Below are 26615 nucleotides of genomic sequence, written 5' to 3'. Positions count from 1 at the left end.
CTAAAAGCAGTATAGATCAGAAAGGAACACAGACAATATACAGTAACAGTCGCCTTACAGGCAATACAATGGCACTAAATTCATACCTTTCAATAGTTACCATGAATGTAAATGGGCTAAATGTCCCAATCAAAAGACACAGGCTATCAGATTGGATTAAAACACAACACCCATCGATATGCTGTCTGCAAGAGACTCATTTTAGACCCAAAGACACCCCAGATTGAAAGTGAGGGGGTGGAAAACCATTTACCATGCTCATGGACACCAAAAGAAAGCTGGGGTGGCAATCCTTATATCAGACAAATTAGATTTTAAAACAAAGACTGTAATAAGAGATGAAGAAGGACACTATATCCTACTTAAAGGGTCTATCCAACAAGATGGTCTAACAATTGTAGATATCTATGCCCCTAACATGGGCGCAGACAATTATATAAGGCAATTAATAACAAAAGCGAAGAAACACATTGACAACAATACAATAATAGTGGGGGACTTTAACACCCCCCTGATCAAAATGGACAGATCATCTAAGCAAAAGATCAACAAGGAAATAAAGACTTTAAATGATACACTGGACCAAATGGACTTCACAGACATATTCAGAACATTCCATCCCAAAGCAACGGAATACACACTCTTCTCTAGTGCCCATGGAACATTCTCCAGAATTGATCACATCCTAGGTCACAAATCAGGTCTCAAACGGTACCAAAAGATTGGGATCATTCCCTGCATGTTTTCAGACCACAATGCTTTGAAACTAGAGCTCAATCACAAGAGGAAAGTCAGAAAGAAATCAAATACATGGAGGCTAAAGAGCATCCTACTAAAGAATGAATGGGTCAACCAGGAAATTAAAGAAGAATTAAAAAAAATTCATGGAAACCAATGAAAATGAAAACACAACTGTTCAAAATCTTTGGGGTACAACAAAGGCAGTCCTAAGAGGAAAGTATATAGCAATACAAGACTTTCTCAAGAAACAAGAAAGGTCTCAAATACACCACCTAACCCTACACCTAAAGGAACTAGAGAAAAAATAGCAAATAAGCCTAAACTCAGCAGGAGAAGAGCAATCATAAAGATCAGAGCAGAAATCAATGAACTAGAAACCAAAAGAACACTAGAACAGATCAACGAAACTAGGAGCTGGTTCTTTGAAAGAATTAACAAGATTGATAAACCCCTGGCCAGACTGATCAAAAAGAAAAGAGAAATGACCCAAATCAACAAAATCATGAATGAAGGAGGAGAGATCACAACCAACACCAAGGAAATACAAACAATTAGAAGAACATATTATGAGCAACTCTATGCCAGCAAATTAGATAACCTGGAAGAAATGGGTGCATTCCTCGAGATGTATCAACTACCAAAAGTGAACCAGGAAGAAATAGAAAACCTGAACAGACCTATAACCACTAAGGAAATTGAAGCAGTCATCAAAAATCTCCCAACAAAAAAACTCAGGGCCAGATGGCTTCCCAGGGGAATTCTACCAAACATTTCAAGAAGAATTAATACCTATTCTCCTGAAACTGTTCCAAAAAATTGAAATGGAAGGGAAACTCCCAAACCTATTTTATGAGGCCAGTATTACCTTGATCCCAAAACCAGACCAAGACCCTATCAAAAAGGAGAATTACATCCCAATATCCTTGATGAACATGGATGCAAAAATTCTCACCAAAATACTAGCCAATAGGATCCAACAGTACATTAAAAGGATTATTCACCACTACCAAGTGGGATTTATCCCTGGGCTGCAAGGTCGGTTCAACATCCGCAAATCAATCAACGTGATACAATACATTAACAAAAGAAAGAACTAGAATCATATGATCCTCTCAGTAGATGCAGAAAAAGCATTTGACAAAGTATAGCATCCTTTCTTGATCAAAACTCTTCAGAGCATAGAGATAGAGGGTACATACCTCAATATCATAAAAGCGATCTATGAAAAACCTACAGTGAATATCATTCTCAATGGGGAAAAGTGGAGAGCTTTTCCCCTAAGGTCAGGAACGCGGCAGGGATGTCCGCTATCACCACTGCTATTCAACATAGTATTAGAAGTCCTAGCCACAGCAATGAGAGAACAAAAAGAAATCAAAGGCATCCAAATCAGCAAAGAGGAAGTCAAACTCTCACTCTTTGCAGATGATATGATACTGTATGTGGAAAACTCAAAAGACTCCACCCCAAAACTGCTAGAACTCATACAGGAATTCAGTAAAGTAGCAGGATATAAAATCAATGCACAGTGTGGGAATGCAAGCTGGTGCAGCCACTCTGGAAAACAGTATGGAGGTTCTTCAAAAAGTTGAAAATAGAGCTACCATACGATCCAGCAATTGCACTTCTGGGTATTTACCACAAAGATACAAATGTAGGGATCCAAAGGGGTACGTGCACCCCAAAGTTTATAGCAGCAATGTCCACATAGCCAAACTCTGGAAAGAGCCAAGATGTCCATCAACAGATAAATGGATAAAGAAGATGTGGTTTATATACACAATGGAATATTATGCAGCCATAAAAAGGAATGAGATCTTGCCATTTGCAACAATGTGGATGGACCTGGAGGGTGTTATGCTGAGTGAAATAAGTCAATCAGAGAAAGACATGTATCCTATGACCTCACTGATGTGAGGAATTCTTAACCTCAGGAAGCAAACTGAGGGTTGCTGGACTGGTGGGGGGTGGGAGGGATGGGGTGGCTGGGTGATAGACATTGGAGATGGTATGTGCTATGGTGAGTGCTGTGAATTGTGCAAGACTGTTGAATTACAGATCTGTACTTCTGAAACAAATAATGCAATACATGTTAAGAAAAAAAAAGAAGAAGATAGCAGGAGGGGAGGAATGAAGGGGAGTAAGTCAGAGGGGGAGAGGAACCATGAGAGACGATGGACTCTGAAAAACAAACTGAGGGTTCTAGAGGGGAGGGGGGTGGGGGGATAGGTTAGCCTGGTGATGGGTATTAAAGAGGGCACATTCTGCGTGGAGCACTGGGTGTTATGCACAAACAATGAATCATGGAACACTACATGAAAAAGTAATGATGTAATGTATGGTGATTAACATAACAATAACAAAATAAAAAAAACTAATGATGTAATGTATGGTGATTAACATAACAATAAAAATTTTTTAAAAATTGAGAATATTTGTTTTATGAGAAAAACCTTAATAGAATGAATAGATAAGCTACACAATGGAAGAAAATATTTGCAAATCCTATATTTGATAAAGGACTTTTATCCAGAATATGCAAAGTACCCTCAAATCTTAACAGAAATAAAATAATCCCATAAAAATGAATGTAAGACTTGAACAGAAAATTCACCAGAAAGAATAGAAGGATGGCAAACAAGCCCATGAAAAGAGCCTCACCATCGTTAACCATTAGGAAAATACATGTTACAACCATAATGATAGGGAGACATCTGGTTTGGGCTCCAGTGTGTAGAGAGCTTGCAAATCATTGTTGTCTCTGCAATAAGAACTGGACAAATGAAAAGCAATGACTTTTCCTGGACCCCTCAGAAAACTGGCGTTGCAGGACAAACCACCACCTGGAAATCTGAAAGGTGAATCTAGAAAGTCACACTGAGATCTGCTCACCTGGATAAGCACACTGATAGAACACCTAAATGGTAATTTTGACAAATTACAAGAGGCACAGTATGGACCAGTTTGAAAGTGAGAAACTCCTGGGGGCCCAAGCTTAGGAGGACTCCCACACTTTCATGGATATTACCTCTAGAAACCTTGCCAGCTTTTCACAATGAAGGTCCAAGGAAGATTCCCTTTTGGCATTAGCAGGGAGAGGAAGGCTAAGCCTTGTGAAATATACCAGAGCCTTTTCCATAAAACAGGCCTACTCTCCAGGGGGAAAGCTTTTATTGGAGCCCTGTCTCATTTCCATAAAAAAGTCCTCTCAATCTACCCCCTATAACCTGCCTGTCTTACCTAAGACATGGGGGAAGGGAAATCCATAGAAGAAGAAACACCTGTCAAGGTCACAGGGCATGGAAACATGTATGCTAAAAGACTTGATATAATTGGAAGATTATGAAAAACTCTCCCGCACCCATACCTTACCACTATACTGACAGGGTTCCAGGATACTAACAGTGGATAACAAATAAAAGAGCTGCACAACACAGACTCTTGGGGAGGAGTCCTTGGGAGGCCCAAAGTTAAGAGAGAAGACAACAGGGACAATTCCTCTGGTACCTACAAACCACAGCCATAAAACAAAGCCTCAATCCTACTCTTATGAACATCAAAACTCATTGTGGAGGACAATTTACCTCAGTTCTCATTACCCAATACATTATGTATGGATTTCAATAAAAATTTACAAGACGTCATAAAAGAGAAGAAAAACACAGTCTTCCATTGTGTGTGTGTATATATATATTTTTTATCCATTTTCTTTATCCATTCATCAGTCGATGGACATTTGGGCTCTTTCCATAATTTGGCTATGGTTGATAATGCTGCTATAAACGTCAGGGTGTATGCACTCCTTTGAATTAGTATTTTTTATCCTTTGGGTAATACCTAGGACTGCAGTTGCTGGATCTAGAGTAGTTCTATTTTTAATTTTTTAAGGAATGTCCATACTATTTCTCAGAGTGGCTGCACCAGTTTGCATTCCTACTAACAGTGCAAGGGGTTCCCCTTTCCCCTCTTCCTCCTCAAACCTGTGTTGTTAATTTCAGCCATTCTGACAGGTATGAGGTGATATCTCATTGTACTTTGATTTGTATTTACCTGATGGTGAGTGATGTTGAGCATCTTCTCACATATCTTTTGGCCATCTTTATGTCTTCTTTGGAAAAGTACCTATTCATGTCTTCTGCCCATTTTTTAACTGGAATACTTATTTTTTGGGTATTGAGTTTTATAAGTTCTTTATAGATTTTGGATACTAACCCTTTATCTGATATGCCATTCTGTAAGCTGCTTTTTAGTTTTGTTCATTGTTTTCTTCACTGTACAAATGCTTTTTATTTTTGCTTTTGTTTCCCTTGCCTCAGGACAAATATCTAATAAGAAGTTGTTGTGGCTAATATGAAAGAGGTACTGCCTGTGTTCTCCTCTAGGATTTTAATAGTTTCCTGTCTTACATTTTGGTCTTTAATCCACTTTGAATTCATTTTTGTGTATGATGTGAGGAATATTACTAAGCCATCAAAAAGAATGAAATCTCACCATTTGCAACAACATAGATGGAGTTAGAGAGTATTATGCTAAGCGAAGTGTCAGTCAGAGAAAGACCAATACCATATGATTTCACTCATATGTGAAATTTAAGAAACAAAACAAATGAATATACAGGGGAAAAGAAGAGAGGAAAACCAAGAAACAAACTCTTAACTATAGAGAACAAACTGATGGTTACTGGAGGGGAAGTGGGTGGGGAACGGGTTAAATAGGTGATGGGTAGTAAGGTGGGCACTTGTTGGCATGAGCACCGGTGTTATATGTGAAGAATCACTAAATTCTGCACCAGAAACTATTATTACATTGTATGTAAACTAGTTGGAATTTAAATAAAAACTTGGGAAAAGAGGATGGAGAGAGGCAAACCTAGAAGCTGACTCTCAACCATAGAGAAGAAATGATGGTTATGGGGGCGGGGGGGGGGGAGATGGTTTAAAGAAATGAAAAACAGAAAAACAATAGAGAAAATTAAAAAAAACCAAAGCTGGTTCTTTGCACAGACCATAAAAATTTGTAAAACTGTGCCAGGCTTACCAAGAAAAAAAAGATATTGGGCACAGTGTAACAGTATCAGAAATGAAAGAGATTTCTTCCCTCCTGACTTCATGAACATGAAAAAAATAATAAAGAATGACAATGAACAACTTTATACCCACAGAAGTGAATATTTTAAAGAAATGAACCAATTCCTTTAAAGACACAACTACCAAAATGCATGCAAAAACAAGTAGATAACTAAATGAGTCTGTATTTATAAAGAAATTGAATCAATAATCAATAGCCTTCCAAAATAATCACCAGAGCCAGATGGTTTCACTAGTGAATTTTACCAAACTTTTAAGAAAGAAACTATACTAATTCTTTACAATCTCTTCCAGAGGCTAGAAGCAGAGGGAGCACTTCCTAACTCATTCTATGAGTCCAGCATTACCCTAATTTTAAAATGAGATATAGATTTTAAAAGAAAGGAAAACTACAAACCAATATCTATCATGAACATAGACATAAAAATCTTCAGTAACAAAACAGCAAACTGAATCCAGCACTGCAGGGCACCTGGGTGGCTCAATTGGTTAAGCATCTGCTTTCAGCTCGGGTCATGAACCTGGGGTCCTGAGATCGAGTCCAGTACAGGGAATCCCTGCTCAGTGGGGAGTCTGCTTCTCCCTCTCCCTCTGCCCCTCTCCCTGCTCATGCTCTTTCTCACTATTGCTCTCAAATAAATGAATCCAGCACTGTATAAAAACAAGTATATACCCCAACCAAGTGGGATTTATCCCAGGTATGCAAGACTGACTCAACATTCAAACATCAAACGAGTAACCCATCACATCAATAAGCTAAATAAGAAATATCATGTGATCATATCAATAGATGCAGAAAAACCATCTGACAAAATTCAACACCCATTCATTAAAAAAAAAAGCTTTAAACTAGAAATAGAAACTTCATTGATTTGATAAAGAATATGCACAAAAAAATCTAGAGTTAACATCATACTTAATGATGAGAAACTGTATGCTCCCCCCTAAAATCAGGCCTAGAGCAAGGATATTCTCTTTTATCACTCCTATTCCACATTATACTGGAAGTCCTGGCTAGTTCAAGAGGACAAGAAAAGACAATCAAATCTATAGATTGAAAAAGAAGAAATAAAACTGTCTCTATTAGTAGATTACAATATTCGATGTAGAAAATCCCAAAGAATCCTCAAAAATACTACTGGGGCAAGAATAGCATGGTTACAAGACACAAGGTTAATATAGAAGAGTCAACTGCTTTCCTATATTCCAACAATAAACAATTGAAATTAGAAATTAAGAAACAGGAACACTGCATCAAAAACTAATGATGTAATATATGGTGATTAACATAACAATAAAAAATTAAAAAAAAAGAAATTAAGAAACAATTTTATTTACAATAACTCCAAAAAATACTTACATATAACTCAAAACATGTATAGAACTCTTATACAGAAAGCCATCAAACATTGCTGAAAAATTTAAAGAAGATCTAAATAAATGGATAGATATTTTATATCCATGGATTGGAGAACTCAATCTTGTTAAGACGTAAATTCTTCCAAACTTGATCCACCGATCAATGGAATCCCAATTAAAATCCAAACAAGCTATTTTGCAGATATCTACAAATTGATTCTAAGGTTTATATGAAAAAGAAAAAAGAGCTAGAATAGCCAATATAATACAGAAGAATGACACTACCCAACTTCAAGACTTACTATAAAACTGTAGTGATCAAGACAGTCTGATATTATTGGTCAAAGAATAAACATATGGATCAATGCAAATAAATATAGTCAGCTAACCTCTGACAAAGGAGCAAAGGTAACTCAGTGGGGAAAGAATAGTTTTCTCAAGAAACGATGCCGAAGCAACTGAACATCCACATGCAAAACAAAAAAAGAATCTTATTTTTTTTAAAAGATTTTATTTATTTGACAGAGAGAGACACAGCAAGAGAGGGAACACAAGCAGGGGGAGTGGGAGAGGAAGAAGTAGGCTTCCCGCTGAGCAGGGAGCCCGATGTGGGACTCGATCCCAGGACCCTGGGGCCATGACCTGAGCCGAAGGCAGATGCTTAACAACTGAGACACCCAGGCACCCCCCAAAAACAAATCTTGATATAGACCTTATACCCTCACAAAAATTAAGTAAAAATGAATCATACACCTAAATGTAAAATGTAAAACTATAAAACTTGAAGAAGAAAACATACTTAAATCTATATGACCTTGGATTTGGTGATTTTTTTTTGATATAATACCAGAACTATGATTCTTGAAAGAAAAAATGCTAAGTTAGACTTTTACTATAATTAAAAACTTCTACTCTGCAAAAGACACTGTTAAGAGAATGAAAAACAAGCCTCACACTGGCAGAAAATATTTGCAAAACACATATCTTATAAAGTACTCTTATCCAAAATATACAAAGAACTCTTAAAACTCAATAATAGGAAAATTAAAAAACCCAAATTAAAAACAGCAAAGGATGTGAACAGATTCCTCATCAAAGAAGATATACAGCTAGCAGGTGAGCATATGAAAGTATGCTCAACGTCATTTTTACTAAGGAATTAAAAATTAAAATGACAATGACATATGTCTCCACAACTATGAAAATGCCACATATGCATATATATACATATATATTTGCTGTGTAAATTATACAAACACATATATATCCAATATCATATGATATCATATCATAAAGGCTGCAGGAAGGTGAGACTCATACATTGCTAGTTGTTACGAAAATGGTGTACACACTCCGGAAAACTGTAGGATCCTATTATGTTAAATAAGTTTTCCATTGACACTCCAAGGTATTTACCCAACTAATTTGAAAACTTTTGTGCATACAAAACTCTGCGTGCAACTGTTTGAAGACGATCTATTCACAATCGCCAAAAACTGGAAATCGCCCAAATATCCTTCAATGGTTGAATAAACAAAATTCGGTACAAAGAATGGGATAGCATCCAACAATAAAAAGAACTATTGATACACACAACAACATGGGTGAATCTCAAAAGCATACTGGTGAATGAATAAAGTCAGACTCAAAATGTTGCACATGGCATAATTCCATGTACATAACATTCTCAAAAAGGCAAAACTACAGCGATGTAGGCAAAACTATGTCAATGGTTGTGTATTCGAGTTTGGGGAGGGTGTGGCTATAAAAGGACAAGACAGAATTCTTCGGGTGATGTATCCTAATTGTGTTGTTGGCTACAAGAATCCAAACAAGTTTTTAAGCCCCTCCCTCCCCAAAAAGTTAATTTTACTGTATGTCAATTCAAAAAGTCAAATAAATTACTAAACAATTACTAAACATATATGTAATGTTCAAAACTAAGCAAAAAGTCCTAAACTAAGTAAAACAACAGTTGTCAAAAAAGGCATGAGGATGGTATTAACTAACCTGTAACATAACGCATTATTTGGAAGGAAGGGCGTGGTTACACCCAGAAGGTGATGGGAGAGTGAACAGGAAGCAGTGGACAGGCCTTGATATCAGCGACAGGAACCATTGGAAGTGGTGGCATGAAGTATTAAGAGGAAGGCAAGAAATGGGGAAAGGTCAGAACACCGGTTTAGGAAGCAGAAGGAGCAACTTCGCATTAAAGTGACGCATTGGCCAAGCAGGGTTTGGAAATGGAGCCCAGCCTGCGTGGGTGAGAGAAAAGTTTGGGAAGAGTGAGCAGGGGGAAGAAATGAGAAAGGTGGACGCACACAGGGCGAGGGTGGAGAAAGCAGAGGCAGGCTATTTAAGCAGCTTCTCCTGCAGTCCCCAAGGCAGTGCCAAGGGGCACCACGAAGAGGGAGAACTCCTGCGCGGGGAAGAGTGCACTCTTCCCAGAGGCCCGACCCGCCGTGCGGGTCATAGCCGCGGGCACGCGCTCTCCGAGGCCGGCTCCGGCGGGGCGGGGGCGGGGGCGGGGCGCGGCGCGCGCTCGTTCACGAGAGGCGGGGGCGGGGCGCGGCTGCGGCCGGTGACGTCAGGGCAGGGCGCGCGCCGGGCGGCGGCGGGCGGAGCCGGGAGGCGGGCGCTGCGCGCGGCCGCGGGCGGAGCGGAGGGGCGCGAGGGGCGGAGCAGAGCGCGGGAGGAGGCGGGGGAGGAGAGGCCCCCGGGACCGCGAGCGGCAGCTGGGGAGGGGGCCGCGGAGCCGGAGCGCGAGCAAAACAGCTGATCTGATTTTCCTTTAAAGCGAGAGAAAATGGAAGTCGGGTAGCGGCGACTGCGGCGCTGCAGGCTGGCGGAGCGGAGCGGCGCGGCAGGTGAGACGGCGCTGGCCGCGGTGCTGCTGGCGGCCGCGGGGCCGGGGCCGCGGACCAGGCAGGTGCACTGTTGGAGCGCGGGCGCCGGGTCCCTCGGCGCTTCGCGGAGAGGCAGGTGGGCGCACAGGCCGGGCGACCCTGGGGCCAAGGCGCGAAGGCACGGGGGGGGCGGCGCGGGGGTCGCGGGCCCCGCGCAGTGCTCGCGGCGCGCTGCATTGCGGGCTCCGCTCTGGACCCCGCGGGCGCCGGCTCCGGCCCGGCGCGCGTCTCTCAGGCAGGGCGCGGCGCTCCGGCTGGGTCCGAGCCGGCGTCTCCTCCGGGCCCCTTAGCTGTCTGCACTGGAACGTGATGACAGGCGTGGGAGGACCGGCCCCCCAGTCCGTGTGGGCGCGCCGGGGGTTCCGCGGCGCCGGCAGACTCCTGGGTACCGCGGGGCCCAGGAGCAGCGCGTGAGGCCGCTAGCCGGGTGCCCAGGCTGTGGCTGCGTGGGCCACTGTGGCCGGGCGCACGGCTCGCTCGCTTGCTCCGCTGGGTCTGGCTGGTCAGCAGGGGAACCGTTAATGCAATTTGGCTGTGAACCCGGAGGCCTTCCCTAGTATCTTCTCACTGGAGGGGAAAAAATTGCATCTGCTGTGCTTTAAGTGCTCCTTTAAATTTGAGAGATGTCAGTGATGTCATCATTAACAAAAACTTTCCTTCATTGGACACAACCGCTCAAGTGTACCCTCCTCCCGGTGCAGCTCTTGCAGCCCTTTGAGAATCTTTGTGATAAAATGGATTTGCCTTTGCTTTCTAAACTCAACAGCATTACACAAGTGAAAACGGTTTTTATTTTTATTCATTGGTTTGAGAACCAGTAGATTTGAGAGTAGCTGAAAGGAAACTTGTTAGATCCCAGCGGATCTGGGAATCGCTTCATCCACACCACAAGGATCCAGGGGAAAGTGTCATGCGTGACACTTACATGCTTGTTGCCTTGCTTTATCTTTATAAATGAACATGAGTTGTGAGATAAAATTTTTTTTAGAAGATATTATATTTGATGTGGCACATGATGTGTCCAGGAAAAGGTGGACAGTGTGGCCTAAATTTTTACAGGCCTTGATTGCTTCAGGAAAATCAGCACCCCCCCCCCCCCCCCCAGGATGGGTCTGGGGGGAGCCTGCCCTAGGGAAAGGAGTGACAGCTTCTGTAGGGCCCTCCCTGCCTTTCATTTTCTTACCATAGTAGCTGGTGTGTCCCACCATCCTCTAGGCCAATTCAACACCCAGGGAGAGTGGAGAGAGTGCAGAGGCTGGAGACCTACCTGCACAGCACATCAAGTTCTGTAGGAATTTCCCCCCTAAATGCAAGCAGCAAGCCATCATTATTGTGTGTGTGAGTGTTCCATTAGTACTGATTAGTATGGGAACAAAAGTAAGCAAGTTCCCAAGACAGTCTGAATATCTACTTAAGCCTGTCATATCGAAAGGATATTCAATAAGGGACAAAAGTATTGACATTTTTGTATTTAATAATTAATGACCACCCCTAATTGCTTAAAATAAGCATGCTTAAATTATTAGTGTGATCGTACTGGGTCTGTAAAGAAGTTAATACCATATGCCATGTTAAAGTTTGAGTCTGGTCAGGAACGTGAAGCTTTGAAACCCTGGAGTGGAACAAAGAAAACGGGAAAGCAGTGGTTTACTTTAGGGTGACGTTCAGGGTGGCAATGGGTGGAACCCATTGCTTCATGGAATCTTGCCAGGTGTGGGTCTCAGCCTGGATCTGGTATGGCAGGTGTCTCCATAAGAAGTAACTGCTGGGGCCCTCAGCCCTGGTGGAGGCCAGCCGTGGAGTTGTCAAGAAGCTGAACGGTCTGTTCTCACCTTGTAGAGAAGGGGAGATGCACCTCCCACTGAAGCAAGCAGTGTGTACACAGCCCCACACCTTTTGCAGTTGCCAAATATATTCACAGTGGCGACTGGATGAGACAGGAAGCCTGGTAGCAGAATTTTCTCCGACTTCTTGGTGACATTGGTCCCACTGCATGTAGTTGCTTTAGAACTTGAGCTCTTAAGTCATGGCTGTGATTTTTCTGTAATTGAAGTATTCCCAGTACTATGGTGAAATAGTATGAAAATTGTTTTTTCAGGCTCCGGGCTATGAACTCTTCAGTAATTGAGACTGTGAAACCACTCCGGCCACATATCCATTTTTTTTAACCTGCAGACCTGTGAAAATATTCACCATAATTTTTTTTTTTTAATTTAACTGACTGCAGTACTTGTAAAAATAGAAATGTGTTTCCACTAAATCTTTAGGTATTCGTCATTTATTTCTTAAAACATTTCAAAAACAAGAACTTTAAAGACTCTTCATCCCATTTGTATGCTTAGAGTATCATGTCTTCCATTTCTAAGAAGTCAAATTGTCTTGATTTTCTTTTCGTTCCCTTTGGATCTTAAGGTCATTTACTTGTGTCTTAGGCCCAGAGACTAAAGGCTGAGTCAGCTCTTGCAGGGCCAGCAGGGGGCGTGCTAAACGCGAGTTGGCAGTGCACTTTACCTAAGCCACCTTGGGACAGGATCTGCGATGACCAAGTTGGTGGGGGCGGGGGGAGGGGTGTGCGCACCGTTCCTCTGTGTGGCTGTCACCCAAGGGGTGGAAACTGAAGGAAGGATGGGCAAATTGCTTGAACTGCCAGAAGTTGTGGCTTCCAGAGAACTCTGGCCTCCCTCAAAGAGGCATTGAGATTGCTCTCACTTGAAGGGCTCCTTGTCTTTGGAGAGTGGCTGTTGGTTCTAATCTGAAGACTCCATGCCTTCTCAAACTGCAGAAGGGAGAGTGTTGGCTTGTGGGGGGCAGATGCTGGCCTCATGGAACTGCTGGTCCTGGTGAGGACATGACTGCCACCCAGGACAGCCAGGGGAAATGCCACCACCTTCCTGTCAAATTTCCTCTTGGGTTTGATTCCTATTGACTTAAACCCCAGGACTCTATGTGGCACCTCCCAGAAGGTTTATTTCCCTGCCTTACCAGGGTTATTGGCCTCGGGGTTTCTCTGATGGAATGAAGGAAATGTTTATTCACAGTACATTTCTTTTCCCTTAGAAAATGAAGACAGGAGAAAAGAGGCAACTGTGCTTTTTGCTTAAATGTGCTTAATCTGACTCTAAGTGTATGCAGGTTGTTCATCACTAAGTTCCCTATGAGGTTTCTCCTTGCAGGAACTGAGCTCCTTAGTGGAGGGTCATCTTGCTCAGTTGGGGTGGGTGGATGGCGTCGATGATCCACTGCAGTATCTAGAGTGGTACTGAACACCAGTTACTCCTCCCTCTCCCCCACGTCCCTCATGGCGCCCACACACAAAAGGGACACATAATACCTTAGAAGGGAATAGATTTTCTACTAGAGAACTCTCTAAATGCTATGGCTGGGTATTTCTTGATATTTCTTGTTCCATCAAAAATGCATGTAAAACCAAATTATTGATTTCAAAGGGGCAAATGGGAATAATTTTTCAGCTTTGTGCTGAACCACACTCTTCTCTTGGAGCACTCTAAATGGCTACAGGGGGTATGTGCCACTAGATAAAATAACAGGTGGCACCTCATCCTCGTAGAGGATGTCCATCCCTGAGGATGACCACAGCGCATCCAATTCAGAGAGAGCCCTGAGATCCACAGGCATTTAAGTGGAAATAAAACATGCTAGTTCCTATTAGTAATCTAATTTGAAAATATTTTACCCTTGAAAGTTGGAGGTAGAGTTTTATTTGCCCTTGGTTATACTGCTGTATCCCAAATAGTCTATATGTCAACCCAAGAATAAGATGGTCTTCACACAGATGAGACAGCAGGTAATGTAGGAGTCACTTTCACTGCACTTTGGGGATAGATTCTTTATCATTCATAGTAACAGACTGGAGAAGTGGGTTGAGATAATAAGTTTTTAAATTCTGAAATGAGAGATGGGCTGGACACTGCCTTACTACTGGCCTGTGCTGTGGCTGTGTGTTTAGCTGTCTGGCTTGTGCATTATATCTCTTGACCAGGAACTGGGTGAAGACTCTGCATTTCCACCTGCATCAGCCACAGCTCACCACCCTGGACAATGCATGGCGTGGTCATGCTCTAAGCTTCTTGTGGGAAAAGGAGAGAGCTAGCTTCATATGTCTCCATGGCCTTATCTAGTAAAATCATTCTCTTCCATGAAACCCCAGCCCTTGCTATTACAGATTTGTGCTCCCCACCAACTCACATTCTGAGAAGTCAAATGCACATTGCTGCTGATGCAGATTCTAAAGGCATCTCTCTTGGTTTAAGCAGATAAGTCTAAAGTAAACTCATTTTCTAGGTTTGAAGGATTTTGAGTCTCCTTCCAGGGAATTATTTTCTATTTGAACTTAGTTTACTCTTAGGTAGTTTTCCTTATAAATATAATGGAAATTTGATATCTGAATGAATATGCATGCATAAGGTGTTGTATTGACTTTTATGAAATATAAAATCAGAACTTTGAAATTAATTTCCTTTTCTGTTTGTTGTTTCATTCAGTTGTTTTATTAGATTACTGTGGAGTTTCACATGGCATTAAGGATTGGTGTGACTAAACCACCCACCCACCCGTTGGTGAGATTAGATTAAGTTTCTCAGTTACTGAGACAAGGGCTTAGGAGTTCACCCTAAAGAAGGCAGATGTGTGGAGCTGAAGCAGATACCCCAGGTGCTATCCCAAGTGGAGCCTTGCTGCTTCTGGGAAGACCTTGCTCTGCTGCCCTTGGGTCTGACACACCCGTGATTTACCCCAGTCATCTCTGTGCTTCCATTTTAGGAATTATCCATGACATGGGCTTCTCCTGCTTCTTAAAGTAAGCTCAGGGTTGGCCTGGCATGTCCTTGTCATGCAAGAGACCACACAATGTACCATGTCCTGGGACATGAAGTGCCCCTTGTTCTGCAACCCACCCCCACCCGCAAGCTGAATTATACCCCTTTATCTTGGGAGTCCAAAGGCCATGGTGACAATCCATTTCCCCACAGTTCCTCTAGTGATGATTTGAAGTTTGGGGAAAAATGTACATTATTGCGGTATGGGCAACACATTTGCAGTGTAATATTTCATGCCTTTAAAAAACATCTTTCCAGGGGCACCTGGGTGGCTCAGTTGGTTAAGCATCCAACTTTTGATTTTGGCTCAGGTCATGATCTGAGATTGAGCCCCGCATCAGGCCCTGCACTCAGTACGGAGTCTGCTCAAGATTCTCTCTCTCCCTCTCCTTCCCCCCCCCCCCCCGGCTTGTGCATGTGCGCACACACACTCTCTCTCTAAAATAAATAAATAAATCTTTAAAAAAAAGATCTTTCCACATCCGAGATATACATAGTTAACTTTTTTCTTTTTAAAATTTAAGAATTGGATTTTTTTGCCAGTCTTTTAAATAACATCATGCTATCTCTTAAAAGAATCACCACTAAGTGGTAAAAATAAATGGGACAAGGTGCCAACTCTGACTTGGATGGGTGATGATCTTGTGACCTTGGGCACAGTCCCAGGCAGCTGGGGAAGAATATCTGCTCCAGCCCTCCTATAGGCTCTGGGGGAGGAGCAGGTGGGTGTGTGTGCAGTGAGTTCTTAAATCCTAAGGAGCCATCAGTTGTTCCAATAAAAGGAATTGGAGATGGAGTATGTCTCTCTCACTCATCACTAGCCTGGTTTCTTTCTCTTGATGGATTTATAGTTTGTACTTGTAACTCAAGGCATTGCTTGAGTGAGCTTGCTTTGTCTTGTTTTGTAGAGGAAGAAAGAAGCCTGGGTAAGAAGGATGACTTCCTGTGGCTTCAGTGATTCTTACAGTTTATCTAAAATTGTGAGCCAGCTCTGTTAAAAATATTAAAGGGAGGAGTACCTGGGGTGGCTCAGTGGGCTAAGCGTCTGACTCTTGGTTTCGGCTCAGGTCGTGATCTCACGGTTGTGGGATCCAGCTCTGTGTCTGGCTCCATACTCAGTGGGGACTCTGCTTGAAGAGTCTCTCCCTCTGCCCCTCCCCCAGCTGGTGTGCATGCACGTGCTTGTCCTCTCTCTCCTCTCTCTAAAATAAATCTTCAAAAAATACTAAAGGGAATTCCTCTAAATCCAAATAAATCACAAACTTCCCCAAAATTGGGCTGTGTCTCCTATACCTTGGATGCTGCTGAGCCCCCAAAGGCTCATTGGTTGGTTACAGAGCACATTTTCTTACTCTTGGAGTTGATGAAAGATTGGTTGTTTGCATGAACAACTTGGGGATGGGGAGAGGAAAGAGAAAAGCATTCCAGAGGTGGAGTTGTGTACATCAGTGTCAGTGAGGGGCAGTGACTATGACTTACGATCCTGCCAGCGCGGTTGGTCCTGGCATTTACCCCTGACGGGAGTGTGTAGCCAGATCAGTGTCTACACCACTCTCCCCACCATGAAAGCGCTCCCTTGTAGGACGTGCTGGCATTCCCAGAACAAGTCTTTGGGCTCTGAGACCATGGAGTAGCCTTCATCATTGGCACTGGTAGTGGTGAAGGGTCCAGCCCAGAGGTCTCCATGCCGCCTCGGGGATGATGCAGGCCCATGTGGCAGGAAGTGGCTCCTTTGCAAGCTCTGGCACTTATTAGGCTGAGTGAAAGCTCAATGACTATTTAACTTGGCACCATGGATGTGCAATTATTGGTAGGCAGGTTGAAAGACCAAACTGAATTTCTTGGGTATCTGTGGCCTGGAAATGCAGGGATGGATTGCAGTTCACATACACATCCCTTGATTATTCTCTTTGCGAAGTCTGTCTTGTCTGAGGTGCTGAATGTGAACTAAGTCCTCCGGTCCACTTGGTCGGAAGTGGCCAGTTAACTGTGGGTTATCAGCTGTGGTGTGTGCTATCAGCCCGGGCATCTCCTCAGGATCTTCTGCCTGCACTGGATGAGGTAGACAGGGTTTCCTTAGGTTTCTTCTGCCAAAATTGACTTATCCCTAGGGAGTTGGGGGAATGGGCAAAATAGGGTAAGGGGATTAAGAGGCACAAACTTCCACTTAAAAAATAAATAAGTCATGGAGATGAAGAGCACAGCATAGGGAATACAGTCAATAATGTAATAACATAATATGGTGGCAGATGGTGACTACACTTACCATGTGAGCACTGAGTAATGTATAGAATTGTCAAATCGCTACGTTGTGCACCTGAAACTAATATAGCATTGTATGTCAACTATCCTTCAGTAATAAAAATAAAGATAAACTGATCTATCCTGTGAGCAGTCTGGCAGGGAGTGTATTCAGAAATGCTTTATCACAAATGGCATTTAAGGCTTCAGGACCCCCCTCGGGAGGGGTCAACATGGAGGAGAAATTTTGTGGTTTAACATTTGGGGTTCATTAGTAGAAGATTAGTATATAGTTGCATTTAAATTAGACTCCTTCCATCCCCACGGAGTGACTGGAGAGCCAGGCTACAAACATGGACATGAGTGAGCGTCTGTGTGTGGCCCGCCATCTGCCTTGGTGAAGGATGGGTCCCGCCTGCTGAGGAGAGAACTCCCAGCCCAGGGGTGGCCTCCTTCTTGCTTTAGCCTCCACTTTGGGCACATGCCCTAGGTCTAGTTTCACATGCCAAGTGAAGAAATCTAGCTGCCTGATCTCTGATATCCCATTAACTCCATGATTCTGTGCAAAATAATTCCTATTTCTAAGTGCTGACTAATCAGGGCAAAGAAAATGCAACTCATTGCTGAGAGAGAACAAACAGGTAGGAAAATTCTGATGTCTCTTCAAAATATGTGTATCCATTTCTCAGGTGGAGGACAATACAGAGCATTTTAACAAGTATGCATACTTAGAAATGAGTTGTGTGGCCAGCATTCCTCCTTCTGACCAGTAAACTCGGGGAAGACATCTCTGAAGTACCTTGTTCAGGAGAGGCTCTCAGCTCATGTTTGTTAAATGCATTTGAGAGTCCTGTGGGAATTAAAATTAGACCGTTAACTATTCTTTCCAGAATTGTTTAGCTCCCATGAGTTCAAAAGCGTTGAGAATGTGGCTCATGTAAAATTTGAAGCATTTCCCAACCTTAGCCCCCAATTTGCTAGCATACAAATGAAGCCAAGCCCAGATTATTTACTGATTCACTGTCATGGGACTTGCTTGTCATTCAGCAGAGGGTACATTCTGAGAGGAGTTATAGTTTCATATTTTCCATTATATTTTTTAAAGATTTTATTTATTTATTTATTTATTTGAGACAGGGAGAAAGCGGAAGCAGGAGTGGGGGTTGGGGCAGAGGGACAAGCAGACTCCCTGCTGAGCGCAGAGCCTACCAGGGGCTCCATCCCAGGACCCCAAGATTATGACAACCTGAGCTGAAGTCAGACGCTTAACCAACTGAGCCACCCAGGTGCTCCTTTCAATATATATATCACATACACTCTATGCAGTCTTAGGGAATATTAGGTATATCTGTTTGATAAGACAAATTATTATACTCTAGAGGTTTTTTAAAAAAGATTTTATTTATTTATTTGTCAGAGAGAGAGAGCGAGCACAAGCAGGGGGAGTGGCAGAGGGAGAAGCAGGCTCCCTGCTGAGCAAGGAGCCCGATGCAGGATTCAATCCCAGGACCCTGGGATCATGACCTGAGCTGAAGGCCGACGCTTAACTAACTGAGCCACCCAGGCATCCCACTCTAGAGTTTTAAAAAAATATCCTCCCAACCTTGCTTTTCCTTCTTTGGGGTTGCAGAGGAGCAGAGAAAAACGAAGTGTTCTCTGCTATCCATGCCTCAGAGCAAGGGGCTAACTCTTCCTTTGGGCCTCGCTCCACTTCCTGCAGACTGGGACCAGTGACTGCGCTGTCCGTGCCAGTCCCCTGCCCTTTTGCTGCCTGTCTCTGCCTCTCTGATGAGCTCATCTCCCTGCTCTAAAGTGTCCCCGTGGGGCTGTGGGGGCCCCTGGACCTCAACCGTCTGCCACTGAGCAAGATTCCTTATCACCTGCCTTAATGTTATTTCAGTTTGGCAGCAGAATGGGGTCGACCCGACTTGTGGTAACACGGCTGTGCCACTGTGATGTACAGGTTTGTCCCCAAGGTATTGAGTGGGAAATGACACTTCTGGATAAAGCTCTTTGGGGAAATTTTTCTTTCAAGTAATTAGCCCTTTCTGTCATTGTCCCCTTTCAGTGTTCTTTCTCTGGCAAAAGTGGCCCAAGAAGGAACTGAACCACTGTATCCGTGATGATAAAGTGAGGGCTCACAGATAAATGCTGCTTGAAAAGCCCTTTATCAGAATGAGAAGTCCATGGTCCTTCTTCCTTGTCCCACAGGGTGCACTTGCCCTAGGCTCAGGAGGCCAGGTGTGGTACCCTGGGGGGAGTGAAGGGTGGGCATTACCAAGAAAAGGAATGCAACCTCGTGCTAACCCTCTGTGTACAGGAGTGCCAGGCTACCAGACAGGGGCAAGTCAAGTGTGTAAGGAGCAGTGGAGAAGTCCAGAATCTGGCCCACCCCCCCCAGCCTCTAAAGTGTGCGCTCTTCATGTCGTACTCTTCCTAACAGGCAGGAGGAGGGGCGGGCACAGTTTCTGATCGGGAAGGCGTGTCGACTCCTTGCTCCTCAGGGTGATGGGACGACCTGTCTCCATTCACAGAGCTGCCAAGCCTGCAGCAGGGCAGACCCCCAGGTTCCTGTTGGCCCTACCTGTCAGTTCTTCACGTGGCCCAAGGAGTAGGCCGTGGCCTTTTACCCTGGATTCCTGGTGGCATTCCATGAGCAGCGGAGAAGGACATGAGACGGCGCCTCTTGAATGGACATCTGGCTGCCCAAGGGAACTCCTCCAAGGGCCTGGGCCGCTGGCCTGGGCTGAGCATGGGTGACGGAAGGAAGACTAGGACATGCACCATCTTTGGGCAGCTACCAGGGTGGCGGGGAGGCCACACACGAAGGCACCACATGGGGAGAGCACGGGCAGGGGCCTCAGGGCTCCACGGCCCAGGCACGTTAGGGGAGCCAAACCCCAGCTTTAGTTTCTTCATCTGCACATGAGGCTGTACTTTGTACATTGTGTACGACTGTTCAAATGGAAGAAGCATTTCTTTAATGTTGGCGTTGTCATCACATGACTCCCAGTGGCTCACAGAGAATGTCCCACAGATGTTTGCTGCTGGCGCAGCTAGACTTGTGGGCTGAAAGCAGGCTGCAGGTCATTTCTGAGGGACCACGTGGGCATGAGGCTGCCACCCCTTCTTTGGGGCCATCCCATATCTTCCCCATGGATTACTCTTTTCCCCAAATCCCTGGGCCGGTGAGACTTGAGGAGTCTTGTGGTAACACAGCTGTTCTACTGTGATGTACAGGTCTGTCCCCAAGGTATTGAGTGGGAAACTATTTTTGACCCCTCTGCTTACCCTGAGTATTTCTAGAAACTGGGCCCAGGCCAGCCCTGTGAGTGTCTGTTGAATGGACCCCCACACTCAGGGCACTGAGCAGAGTGGGTCCATGTCAGCCCCTGCCCTTGACGGCCCAGTGGCCTTGCATTTGCTCTCTCCAGATACTTCTGTGGGATCCTGCATCCCCAGCATGCTCTGCTTTTCGGAGTGTCCACAGGGGAGGATGTGGGCATGTAAGTGTCCACAGTGGAGCATCTGAGTTCCCAGGCTAGCCAGGCTAGTGAGACAGCTCCAGCCCGGGGGGCACCTGGGGGCTGGAGTCTAGGAGAGGCTCTGCTTTGGGCCTGGATGCAGTGGGTTCTGTTTTTGTTGGTGCCACCTCTCCTGTAATGAGTCCCTGGCTGAGTCCAACCCTGCCCAGCGTCAGGGTCCCCACAGATGACCCTTGCCTCACAGGTGACATCAGGTCTGGGGGACCTGTTGGCTTCCTGTGGCTTTTCTCCCAGCCCCTCTTTAGTCAAGACTGAGCTCAAGCCATCTGGGCATTAATTCCTTCCCAGTGGGGTTGGGGGAAAGGCCTGTCCTGTTGCCGGGGATCTCGGGAACCTTGCCGTGGGTCCTTACTACTCTGAGCCTCTGTTTCCTCATCCTAGAATGATAGTGAGAGGGGACATCTCATGGGGATGTTGCAAGGACTGCAGAGGCCGGTTGTCAGGTGCCTCTGGGAAAGGGAGGGGCTCGTCCAGGAGCTCCAGAGGGGTCTGGCAACCACCTTCATGAGCTCACAGGTGGCTCTCAGCAGAAAATAGCCTCTGAAGCCAGAGAGGGCAATCTGGACCCTTCCTTTGGGCATCCACCAGAATTCACTTGTGTGCTTTCCTATGAGGGAGTGCACCAAAGGATCGTTCAAACTTCTGTTCAGTGTACATCACTGACATTAATTTTTAAACAGTCTATTGATGAATTTAATTAATGTGTCAGGGGAGGGAGAGTTGAGAAGTTGGCCCCAAGTGAACTCCACTTTGCTCTTGGTGTTTTGAGTATAACCATCTGTTTTATTTATTTATTTATTTTAAAAAATTATTTATTTGAGAGAGAGCGAGCTAGAGAGAGCATGAGCAGGGGCAGAGGAAGAGGGAGAAGCAGGCTCCCTGCTGAGCACAGAGCCCACCCCACCATGGGCTAGATCTAGAGACACCAGGATCATGACCTGAGCCAAAGGCCAATCAATGCTTAACCCACTGAGCCACCCGGGTGCCCCATTATAACCATCCATTTTGGGGAAATTTTTGTAAAACATGTTCCTTAAGAGGTACTGAAATACAGAAAGATAAAACCAATGCAGAACTTCCCCAATCCTGCCCCCAGCATCACAATGCTTCCTGTGCATATAGAAAGGTGGAAGCCTGGATATTATGCATAAAAATAGACCATACTATTTTTTGCTCTTTTCTTTTCCCTTTGCCTATTTAATCTTTTTTTTATGAAAAAGCTAGTATTTGCACAAGTTAGAATTCAAATGAATATATAGTAAAATGTGTTATTTTCAGATCCCAGACCCTAATTTCTCTTTCAGGAAGCACTACTATTAATTACTCCTGTGTATCCTTCTAGAAATATTCTGTGAATGTCTAAGTATGTGAACATCTTTTTTTTTTTGTTTATTTGTTTCATGTTTAAACACATAGGAGCATGCAGTACCCATTGTTCTCTGTTCTCTTTTTTCTCACTTGATCATGTAGGAGATTATTACATTTTTAGTCTGTAGTATATGCTATTTTAAAAAGCACTCATTTAATTTTTAAAAAAATTTTTATTTATATTCAAACTTAGTTAACATACACTGTATTATTAGTTTCAGAGGTAGAGTTCAGTAAGTCATCAGTTGCATATAACACCCAGTGTTCATCACATCACATTCCCTCCTTAATGCCCATCACCCAATTACCCCTTCCCCCCGACCCCTTCCCTCTAGCAGCCCTGTAAGAGTCTCTTATGGTTTGCTTCCTCTCTGTTTTCAACTTACTTTATTTTTCCTTCACTTCCCCTATGTTCATCAGCTTTGTTTCTTAAATTCCACATATAAGTGAAATCATAAGCACTCATTTAAATTTTATTTTTATTTAATAATGAAGGATTTACTGAATTTAAGCCAAATATCTTATTTCTTGGAGTGTGAAAGTTTCTAAAAACATCTCTTTCCTGGTTTGGGAAGGTCAGCCTGTGGTTACCGACGCAGACCCAGATTTCTCAGTGGCCCTCTCCGGTGGTGGTTCCTGTAGCAGGGCCTAGCCTCCGTCCCCTGGGCATATACCATGTGGGTGAGTGGGGGTGCCCAGGAGGCAGGGGATGCAGATTTGGGGAGCAGCTATGGTCCCATTCAGTTCCTGTAAAGGTAGGGAAAACTGCGATACAGGTTTGCTTGCTACCTTGTGTTTAGAGTATCAGCTCCCTTCTGCTTTGAAAGAGGAGGAAATTGCATGGTCACGCTGCCTTCAGACCTCCCCCCACCCCACATCTCCTACCTTGTTGATGTCCGAATTCCTTGCATCGCCAAGATGCACGCACACCGTGTACCCTCTTAGTTAACTTCAGCTCGTGCAGTTACATGGTCTTAGTGCAATATTTACGTGGATTCGAGGGTCACACGGTATCATTACTTTTATCAGGAATTCTAGAGGAATTCTCAAGGGCTTTCTTTCCATTCCTCTTGCAATGATCTGAAGTTCGTTATAGAGTTTGTTTCCATCCCACATGGCTCATGACACCACCTGCAGGATTCTTGCAAGTTTCAAAGTATCTCTTGAAAACTAAAAAAAAAAAACCAGTTCTCTTGAAAATTTATGTGACTATAAAATTCTCAAGTCACATTAACTAACCTTTAAAACTATATAGAAATATTGCTCCTGTCTTTCAGCACTACGCATGACTGGGGAGAAATTTGAACTCATCCTGTTTTCAGCCTAGTTGTTCTTACGATTCTGTCGGTTCAGTCGTTTCACGGGACTGTTTCTGGATGCTGGTCTTTCTGTGTCACTTTCCTTTAAACAAACAAAATATACCCTTTCATTTGACGCACACAAGACACTTTATTTCAGGAGTTTTATTTTATTCTATCATTGACCTTTTTCTGTTAATAATTCACAAATGTTAATTATGTAAGTACTGTTTCTTCTGTGTCCTGTTGTCTCTTTAATGAACTTGATATTTCATGTCCTTTCACATTTCATTTGCTTATCCCTTTGGTTGATTGTTTTCATTCTATTATTTAATTATTTCTAGTGTGGGTTTCATCCATAGCCCATTTATTTTATTTTTTTATTTTTCCATTTCTTTCCCAAGCTCTGCTTCTCGTTCTGTTGGTTTACATTATCTTCTTTGATTTCTTAAATCTTTTTAGGAGAGTATGATAGGCAGGATAATGATCCCTCAAACATGTCACTATCCTGATCCTCAGAACTTGTGAATATGCTACTTTACATAGAAGAGGAGAATTGGAATTGAGAAGAAATAAATTTCGACATGGCATTCATGTTGCTAATCAGCAGACCTTAAAATATAGAGCTTATCCTGGATTACTGGGAGGGCCCAGTGTAATCAGAAGGGTCCTTAAAAGTGGAAGAGGGAGAGCCAGAGAGGTGTCAGTGTGAGAAAGACTTGTCCTGATGTCGTTTTAGGCAAGGGACCAGGAGCCAAAGCATGTGGGTGGCCTCTAGATGCTGGAAAAGGCAAGGAAAAAGGTTGCCTCCTGAGGTAGGCAGAATAGTGACCCCCAAGGGTGGCCATGTACTAGTCCCCAGGACCTGTGACTATGTGGTTTTTTATGGCAGAGGGGACTTTGCCAGTGTGATTAAGAGTCTTGAGATGGGAATATTATGCTGAATTATCCAGGTGGACCTGTTATAATTCAAAGGGAAGCAAGAGGGTCAGTCAGAGAAGGAGATGTAAGGACAGAAACAGGGGTTGGGTGATGTGGTTCCTGGAAGGGGACTATGGCTAAGGAACAGGGGTAGCCTCTAGAAACTGCAAAAGAGGGAAGCAGATTCTCCCCTGGAGCCTCCCGAAGGAACACGGCCTTGCAGTACCTTGCTTGTAGCCCAGTGAGACCCATTTCAGACTTTGGACCTCCAGAATGTCCAAGGACCTTTCTTTGTTTTAAGCCACCATGTTTGTAGTGATTTTGTTATAGCAGTAATAGGGAAACTAACAGACTATGGGAGCTATTTTACTACAAAGGCTCTTCACCTATTTTCTTACGAGTATTTCCTCACACATCTGCATCTGCCCTCCTTCTCCATCCCCATTTCTATGTCTGAGTTCTTTGCTGGTTACTTTGTGGTTTTAGTCATGTTTTAGTATGGGCAGTTCTTTGTTGAAGAATGGAGCTGGGGCTGATGCTAGGACAGGTGCACACTCGATTCAAGTTTGTGGTCTGGAATATACTTTTGCCAGGTGGGTTTTCTTTGCCCAGTAGGGCTGTGTTCCCCAGATTTTCCTGGTTAAGTTGGGTGTGGCTCTGAGCAGACCTTTTGTCTCGTATTTGCTGCCTTCCTTTTGGTTGTGTGGATGCTGAGGGATTTTTTTTATAATTGGGGGGGGGGCTCCTTGTCCTTTGAGTTAGAGAAACAGGTCACAATTTCTCATGGGAGCTTAACATTGTTTAGTGTTTGTAATTTTGGGGCTCCTTTTCCAAGAAGAGGTTTTATTTCACTCCAGAGCACTTCTGCACAAAAGCCTTGCTGTTAGAGTAGAGAAGCTGTTGTGTTAGAGATTTAGCATCCTCAAGGCCCTCCCCTGCACAGCAGCCTGGAGGAAGGATGCAGACAGGTACTGCAGTGGACATCTGGCCCAGGCTGCCTCTGCCTCTGAGGCCTGATCCCACACCTGCTGTGTCTCAGTGGCCTTGGACTGACCAACCACCTGAATCTTGGAAATCTGCATGGCCTTTTGGACATTAATCAGTAAAGACTTGAATGAATACTTCCTGCTTTAATCACTAATAAATACTAAAGTAATGCTGTAATCCCTAAGCAGCAAGAGTAGCTGTCACTGACTGTCATGTGCTTTATTGACCTTATTTGGTTTGAAATTCACAGCTACTCTGAGAGGCAGGTGTCCCTGTTCAGGGTGAGCCAAGTAGGAGGGCACACAATTTACTAGTCATATATCTCATGAAGCACAAACTGTCTTTACAAACACCCCAATTAGTTCTTTACACCCAGGAGGTGGGCCCTTGCTTTGTTGGGTTGATTGAAGCTTGTGAACATTTTGCATTCTCTTATAAACTCTTTGTGCATGCAAATCTATTGACTTAAGTATATTTTGGAATAGCTTACTTGCAGTAATCTAAGATATATTTGTTTGTTATAAACATTCCATTTTAGTTGTTATATTAAATTTTGCAGAGTTTTGCAGAGTCTCCCATCTTGCTAAGGCCATGTACACTTAAAATCAGGCAGTCCTAAATCCTAAGGAATGTGAGTTGGTGAGGATTTTGCCCCAGCCAGGCCCACTGCAGGCTGTGCTATGTGCCGCACATTCTGCCTATTGCTCCTGTGGCACCTGCCAGCCATGTGGTGTAGAAGGAGGGGAGCACACACACTCCCTGTCTTCATTTGCTTAGCAGGGACATCCACCATGCACAAAATGACAGTAAGCTGAATCTCTAAATATTTTTCTTCTTTCTCTGCCTACCCACTGGTTTATAGAGTACACAGGGGTTGTCAGTCATGGGGATGAGTAACCAGTGGACCTTGACTTCAGAGAAGCCAGCAGGGCTGAGCCCCACATCCCTGTAGAGACAAAAAGTCAGCAGCACCCAAGAATCAGTTGAAATGATCAACACCACCTCTGTGCTGTTGCAAATGTGGAGAAAGAGAAAAACATACCTGGTGTTTGGGAAGGACAACGTCCTAGGTTCAGCTATCCAATCAGATGTGTGAGATCTTGGAGAATGTAGCCCTCCAGAAGCTTCCTTGGATTCCTGGGAAGATAAGAGAATGAGCTGTCCATCTAGTGGCTTCTGTGGGCCTCCCCGCCTGTGGATGATTCATGGCTGACATCAATTCTAGGACATTATTAACCACTAGCTCTTCAAAGATGGCCTGTTACCACTTCCCTCCTTTCTTTTCTTCTCCAGATACGCATTTATTGGTCCTTTTTGTTCCGTTCTT

At 43.8% G+C, this 26615-nt stretch overlaps 1 protein-coding gene across 1 annotated transcript in view; it reads left to right on the top strand.

Annotated features, from left to right (window-relative positions):
• Positions 1-9853: 9853 nt before the first annotated feature.
• The window catches only part of OTUD7A (OTU deubiquitinase 7A), a 382314-nt gene continuing 365552 nt past the window's right edge, over positions 9854-26615 (top strand). Inside the window, exon 1 of the mRNA XM_073882548.1 lies at positions 9854-10054. The gene's annotated coding sequence lies outside the window, so the exon portion shown is untranslated. The remainder of the gene's footprint in view (positions 10055-26615) is intronic.

The sequence above is a fragment of the Callorhinus ursinus genome, unplaced genomic scaffold, assembly GCF_003265705.2.
Source record: "Callorhinus ursinus isolate GAN/ISIS: 27379988/994484 unplaced genomic scaffold, GSC_fseal_2.0 scaffold47, whole genome shotgun sequence".
NCBI classification, from domain to species: Eukaryota; Metazoa; Chordata; class Mammalia; order Carnivora; family Otariidae; genus Callorhinus; species Callorhinus ursinus.
Note: the sequence above shows the minus strand (reverse complement) of the source record. Positions and strands in the feature narration are given on the sequence as shown.